Source organism: Phoenix dactylifera, unplaced genomic scaffold (assembly GCF_009389715.1).
Source record: "Phoenix dactylifera cultivar Barhee BC4 unplaced genomic scaffold, palm_55x_up_171113_PBpolish2nd_filt_p 000385F, whole genome shotgun sequence".
Taxonomy (NCBI): Eukaryota; Viridiplantae; Streptophyta; class Magnoliopsida; order Arecales; family Arecaceae; genus Phoenix; species Phoenix dactylifera.
In genome coordinates this window covers 359,073-367,063 of record NW_024067832.1, presented here as the reverse complement: position 1 = coordinate 367,063, position 7,991 = coordinate 359,073, and positions in this window count along the sequence as shown.

The following is a 7,991-nucleotide window of genomic DNA, read 5'->3' as shown; positions in this document are numbered from 1 at the left end:
ACTAGCTATATTGGATGCAGCAGTTGAATCCCTCTTGATTGACAAACAATTACAAGTATAGAATAAAATTTACAATCAAACATCCAAGGACAATGCCTCCTCTCTCTCTCTCTCCCTTTTTTTTTTTCTTTTTTTTTTTTGATGTAAAACACTTCAAGCATGGCACTTATCATGGGACTATTCCTCAACCTTCTCCTCCTTCCTTAGTTTTAAATTTGGTGTTCTCATCCACTGCCAGAAACACATCTGAAATGGAGGACCAGCATGGGCATACATGGTTGCTGTGCGAACCACTCCACCTCTCCCATACCTCCACATGGCCTGCACATGCCAGCCGCCACCTGTCGCAACGTAAGCATCTGATCAAGATCGTAGGTCTGTGATCAGTGATGGAGGGGACACTGTGGACCAACCAATCATAGAAGTTATCATGCCTTGAATAAAGGAAAGAATGGTATCGAACCACCTCATAGACCAAATAATACAGCGTCGACATCATCTTCTACAGTGATCACAATGATGATGCCTCCTAACCTTTATAAGTAGTGATAAGGCTCTCTGACACAAGTTTGTAGAGTGTGCTCTTTTCTGAGCAATCTCCACAGCCCCAGCCCCCGCCCATTCCAAATCACCCTCTCTTTTTCCTTCACTACATAAACATTTGGCATTGCCAACATTTTTTAATGCATTTTCCAATGCAAAAAAAGCATTGCGAGTCAAATTTCTAATGCTTTCTAAAGCATCGCAAAAGCGTCGGCAATGCCACTGTGAGAAAATAATTTTACGACGCTTTTGGTTCACGTTATGAGTTATAATAAACTATACTTATAAGCATCGCTAATCATCGATGCATTGAAATAGTATCGGTGCTGAAGCGTGTATATTAGCAATGCTTATTTCCGTCGCTATTTAACGACGTAAATTAGCATTGCTAATGTATGTTTTATCGATGCATTTTAGTGTAAATTATTTTTTAAGAAAAAAATAAAAACTGTATACAAATATATATACCAAACACCTCTAATAACAGAAGTTAAACAGAAGTCATATACACCAAACACATAACAAAAAATATATAATAACACATATAATATATATAGAAATAACAAATATTTATATTGTCAAATATAATTACATTTATATTGTCAAATATGATTGAAAGTCAATTTACAACTGAATATGCTTCGAAAAATATAAAAAATATACACATAAAATCTAAAAAAAAATAGTCTAAGGACTATCAGGGGTCGATTCAAGCATCATCATCATTTCTGTGGCTGTTGGAAGTATCAGGAACCTACACTGAAAAGATATAAACTCTATAAATTAAAAATACAAAAATCATAAAGTATTATTAAGCTCATACATAATTATGTAAAATATTTAAATGTATCATTAAGCTCGTGATAGCCATGTTCCTCTCATCTTGCTGAAAAGCTAAGAGAGGCCAATTCAGAAGGCTCAATGATGTTTGGGATGGTAGGGACCAGCGCATGGCCCACCTAGGGTTACACCAATCGCAGGCCAGCTGACACTGTGCCTCCAGAATGCCACATGGCAAAAATTGAGGCACCTGATTGGCTAGTTCAACCAATTATTTTAGGCTGATGGCATGTCACTAGGTGTCTAGGGCCTTTCACCACCTCACGAGTTTCGGATTTATTTCTTAAGCTAGGTATGGCCCTGTGATGACATAATCCATTAGGCAGCACAGGGACCTATGATTAGATTTTGTTTTTAAGAAAAAAATATAAATAAAACATTAAAAGTGTCAATTTTTGATGTTGATGGGTCATAAGAGCCCATTGGACAAGTTAGTTAAATAAGACAAGCCTAGTTTTAGGGTAGAATAGGAAGCCAATAATGCATCCTGTGGCCCATGACAAGCACAATCTAGATACTGATAAAAACACTCGACCAATTACAATAAACAATGAAGCCCGGAGCTAAAATGTTTTCCAATAAAAAATGAATGATGGATCTCCCAAAATAAAAACCTATAAAATTGATTGCGACCTATAATGTATAAAACATCTAAATACTAATAATTATCTATTTTAAAGGTTTGATACCTATTTTTTCAAGCGAGTACGAAATAAAAAAGTGGTGATATAGCCCGTGAACAGAAGTTCATTTTGGTCTATATAATTTGCAAATCCAAACTATTGATCATGATCTAAATAATTTTTATAATATCCATCAACCATAATTTTTATGAACAAGCAAGATATACAAAGAAAAATTTGACTTCCTCTTGCCCGAAAACAAGGTGGAGTGTCTTCTGGTCTTTCCAAAGCTGCGGCCAATCAAGCGCTGGTCCATCGATGCCGGTAAAAGTCTAAGCTCCGCGAGCCACACGTGCAGGGGCACACATGACGGCCATTTAGTCCAAGATTTTTTGGTACATTTAGTCCAAGACATCACCATACCATTAATATATCAGAAACCTATCATTATATAATCTCACGAGTTTGTAAAAATGATTGTCAAACCTATATATTGTCCATCCACTGATGGCTTGATAATAGGTATAATGAGATCCCACATGGCCGTGTGATCATGGAAGTGGTTGTTGCCTTCATGGAATTATTGGAATTAAGACCTGAAGAAAGGAGTCAATGTAGTTAGGTAACTATAGGTGGATGCAAACACAACTGTCAGCTTCATCTCAACCTACTAAATTAAGACTTTAACCACTTAAATTGGATAACCCTTTGGGTAGCCCCGTGTTCCCATCTGATGGGGGAGACGAACCCAAATCGCAGTCCCAAAAGGAAATCAAGTTTCACAAGAGAAGACAAATCCACCGTGAGATGGTCTTCGACAAATGTGAGAGCTCATCAGCTGAAAACACCACCATCCTAAATAATCTGTAGAGAAATTTGACAGTCCTACAGGAAAATATGCAGCTCCTACAGTGGCACATATCACTGATGCATCGTAAAGGAATCATGGCGTCTGACTGAATTGTGTTTCAGAGGTGATATGTCTGACTGGGGGATCGAGGCTAATCATTGAAGAATTACATTAAAGGATGCAGAAGTCAGAACATTTGCGCCGAAGCCAACCAATCAGCAGATTGGCAGGTGAAGGAAGGCAAGCAGGCGTTGTATTTTCTCGAGCCACGAGTTCAGACACTGTATGAGGTGGATCCAATGCAAGAATGAAACAGTAAATATCGATCATCTAATGGATATTTTCTGAAATGGGAGCTTTAGTCTTTCTATAGAATTATTCTTCGCTTGACAACATGGAAATCATCATCGACAGAAGAGTAGGACATAATTAATCTGGAAAATGATAACCACCGTCGCTGACTATAGATTAACAAATCCTGCTAGCTCAAGACAATTTCATGCAAATGGAACCGGAAAGGGCTTTAATTCTGAGAACATTCAGCTATTTGAAAACAAAAGAAGGCAGGCCAACTCATGGCACATTCTGCAACCTTCAGTAACAATAGATCACCTGCTCTACTGTGCGGAAGTTACAAGGGCTATGTACTTGATTAGGATAAATGAACCTGTGTGAGCAAATAAATAAAAGAAACAGACCTTCCTCGCTATAACAGAATAGAGGTCTTCAACTAGTGAAGCTTCAAACACACCCGGATAACAGTTTGGCCACAACATTGCATTTGATATTCTTGCAGAATAAAAAGATTTTAAAAACATTATGTACATAACCAATGAGATCAGCTAGTACGAAATTGCTAACAACTGATCACATCAGCTTAAGCGATAGCATAGTATTTATTCAAATCGAGTTGGGCATTCATGAAAATGATCTTTAAGAGAGGCTGTTGGTTATGTCGTTTGCTTGCATTAGACGCAGCGGGTTATTGACAGTTTGCACGAGATTTGAAATATCTGTAAGACTCGAAATAAAGAAATGATCAGGTAACGTATGCATTACAGGAAGTCAAACATGATGGGTAGTAAGCTCATGATTCTTTTCCTAAGCCTATTCCTTTATGCAAGTGATCACGTCTCCTTTTTCTAAGTTGTGGAGGAGAATGAATCAGTAAAAGCTCATCTAAGTACCTGCTGAAACCACGTAAGATATCGTTCTAAATTTTCAAATTTTCAAATTTTCAAGACAATCGATCGAGGTGTTCCCTGAGGTACAAGGTTGCTTGCCTAATGATTTCAAGCTGCTCAAGGTTGCCACAACTAAACGAGTTGGTTGAGGTATGACAACATGTGATAGGTACAACTAAAAGCACTCTTCATGGTTCAGTGTTGTAACACTGTCAAGCACTAACTCTGAAAAACCACCATCAAGGTACCTGATCTTGGGTACTGGTCAGGTCCAAAATGAATAATATCTATTATGCATAAGCTTATACTTCTTAAAAACTAAATTAGTAAGTGAAACTTACATTAAAAGTAATTAAGTTTGCAGAAATTAGGAGTCTCAAAGATAAATTCTTTTGTGTCATTAAGTTGCTAGCAAAAATTGTTTGGTTATTCTTAGTTCTTAATTACCACTAATTACTTGTTCGGTAAGTTCATGAAGTTAGTAAATGAGCTCCGATCACATACTGTGAGATACTGGGCTTAAGCCGGCAGCCCCAGCCGACTTCAGCCCAACGCCCCTTTGGAAGGGGCACAGCAGGGGATCGCAGACGCGATCCCCTCCATCTTCTTTGGGCGCAGAGACGCCGCAGGCATCCCGCGGCTGCACCGTGGTCGTCCCGCGTCCACCTCGCGGCCACAGGCACGGCTGCTGATTTCGCCTCCACCACAATTTCCGCGGTGGAGAGCTGTTACAATGGGGCTATAAAACCCCCTTTTCTTCTTTATGAGATCACCTGTGAGCCCTCCTTCGTCTCCTCCTCTTCCTCTCCTCCCTTCTACTCCTCCCTCTGCTCTTGCTTCCCAAGAGGCCGGTGTGCCGCCTCAGCTAACCACCACCACCACCCGAGCTGTATTCCTCTGTTTTATCCCCCCCCCAATCCGATATCTATTTTGACCGTCGGAAAGAGCTGCCGCTGGACCGAGCCACCCTCGGCCGTGACCCTCTTCTTCATCAACCACTGGTAAGCCTCTTTTGCCCTTTATTCAGCATGCTTTCCTCCCTTGCTTTGGCCCCAAACCGAGACCTTCTCGGTTGCTTCTTCACGTCGGTCGCTGCAGCGGCCGCCAGCCGCCACTGCGGTCGGCTGGCTGTCGACTGGGCATCAGCCTCCGCCACCCAGGTTGGCCACCTCGCCGGCTTCCTGCTCCTTCCTCCTTGTTCCCTTCTTCCCCTGTTCTTGGATGAATCGGGAAGAAGGGAGGCCATTTGTGGGCCGTGAGCAGGACTTTGGGCCCTGTTGGGCCATACCCATTGTGGGCCCAACTTGGGCCCAGATCAGCCATATTGGGGCCCTATTTGGCCCTTTGTGGGTCCAACTTGGGCCCAGTTCAAATCCAAAATCCGAAATCCGAAATCCGAAACCCGAAATCCGAAACCCGAAACCCAAACCCAATAGCATTATTTTTGATTTTTCTTAGCTCTGAAATTAACAAAGAAATTAATTAAATGTAAACAGGTGAACCTGATCCGCGTGCTTGAAGTAGGAGTTAAGCGAAAAGAGGTAAGTAACTTAATGCTTCAAAGTACATTTTCTAGATTATTTGGTAAAATAATTATTCGTGGATTAAATTTCGAAATATGTTTTGTATTTAGTAAAATGGGTATGGCATGTTAAATTTCATTTAAAAATTATGTTATATGCTCTGAAATCCGTAAACTATGACCGAGCAATTTATAAAATCTATTTTTATATATATATGCATTCTCAGCATCACTATGATCTGTTCTGTTCTGTTCTGGCCCCGCCAATGGGGATTATACGTTGGACCTGTCGACTTGTAATCTGTGAGGAATCGGTTTCAACACCGTACCACCGGTGATTAGAATAGTGGTATTTGGACACCGTACCACCGGTGCTGAATAATAGTGGTGTTTGGCACTTTGTGCAACTCATGCCACTGGGTTACGTGGCCATAGCATATTATGTTGAGATTCTGGTATCATATTTTTTTTTTAAAAATAATAATAAATTTTGGAAAGAGAAAAACGATGTTATTTATGATTTATTACCCAGTCATTATTTTGTATTTTGATCTGATATGCTTTGACCCCACTCTGGGGTATTTTGTTGCTTACTGGGTTAGTGTGGCTCATTATTCTATTTTTTGTTTTTCAGATCCAGAGACTTGATCGTACGGAATTGGAGGAGTGCGTTAGATTTTCCGATGATTCCTTCAGTTATTGGCATTTTAGTTAGATTGGCTTGGACATTTGAATTATGTTGACATATGCTATTTTGAAATTTTGTAAGACTGCTTTTGAATAATTTTAATTATTTATGTCAATTTTAAGCATCTGTGATGACCTTTAAATAAGCTTTAAACATCTGTATTTGCTCCGATATGTTCCGATGCCTTGCACGCCTGTGCGGCCCGCCGTGCGGGCGTGCAGCGTCTGCCGCGCCTCGGGCTCGGGGCGTGACATATTTGGTGGTATCAGAACTCAGGTTTCAGATTCCTAGGGATTGTGTTTGAAATAGTCAGATGGAGCTTAAGTTTTAGAATCTTTAGGATTCGTCGGAAAGTTTGAGAGAGTGGTAAACATTAGGCCATTAGACGAAGGTATTTATTTGCTTTTGTTATTGATAAATTTGTGTTATTTTATTAGAATTTTGAAATGCTAAAATTAGAATGCAACTTAATTATAGTCGTAACCGAAGTGTGAATAAGCTATTCTGAGAGTTTTCTTAGTAGAGCAATTTGTATTTCAAGTTATGATTAATTAGATTTTGACTAAATTAAGTGAAGGAATATTAATCATGGGATATTATCGTGCAATGTAATTATTTTGGAAGTTTAACTTGATATCAAGCACTGTAGATATTGCTTCTAGTTGAAGTTAATTATTTTGGTGGCAAATTAAGGTTCATTTATAAAAAGATGTTTAAAGCTTGGACTAGAAAATATTCATTGAAATCTGTATGTGGATCATGCATGGAACTCGTATATAGAAGGAAAATATACTTGGGTATGAGACTTAAGAATTCTTATTTGGCTCTACTTGAGACTTGAAACAATTAAGATTGATATTTTGATGGAAAGTCTGTCACGCCCCCGCCTCTGCGAGGCACGTGAGGCACCTAGTGCCCACGTGGGGGCCACATGAGGGGGGAACACGGGGCTCCCCTGCCAGATATTGTCCGGTTCTGGAGCTTCACGCAAGCATCCTTCACCCCTCTCCGGTTTTGTTTTCCACCCAAAACGCGTCTGCAGGATTAGGAGACACCCACCTCATATGCCCAGGCTCTGCAACGAGTCTTTCCGATGTGGGACTATTGGGCCTCACACCCTTTCCACCATCGGACAAAAGCCGTCCTCGGCTCTGATACCAAATGTCACGCCCCCGCCTCTGCGAGGCACGTGAGGCACCTGTGCCCACGTGGGGGCCACATGAGGGGGGAACACGGAGCTCCCCTACCAGATATTGTCCAGTTTTGGAGCTTCACGCAAACGTCCTTCACCCCTCCCCGATTTTGTTTTCCACCCAAAACACATCTGCAGGATTAGGAGACACCCACCTCATATGCCCAGTCTCTGGAACGAGTTTTTCCGATGTGGGACTATTGGGCCTCACAAAGTCAATTAGTAAATCTTGAGAATATTGATGGATTGAAATGTTTTTGGGTTGGTCAAAAATAGGACTTGTTTGATTTGGAAAAGTTCTTGATGTTTTTCCTTGTTAAAAAAAAAATAAATCATTGGAAAGTATAGTATTTTTGATTTTGATCGATATGGATATCATTGTGTTATTAGTAAATTCTCTAAGTCCAGTAGATTTACAAGATTCCGAAATGTTTGCAGTATTGCAAATAAAAATATTTTACTCATTTGAGGAGATGATCTCAATGTAAAATTATAGAGGTTATATCTTAGTAGAATTTTTTTGTAAATCTTTGAACTAGATTATTAGAT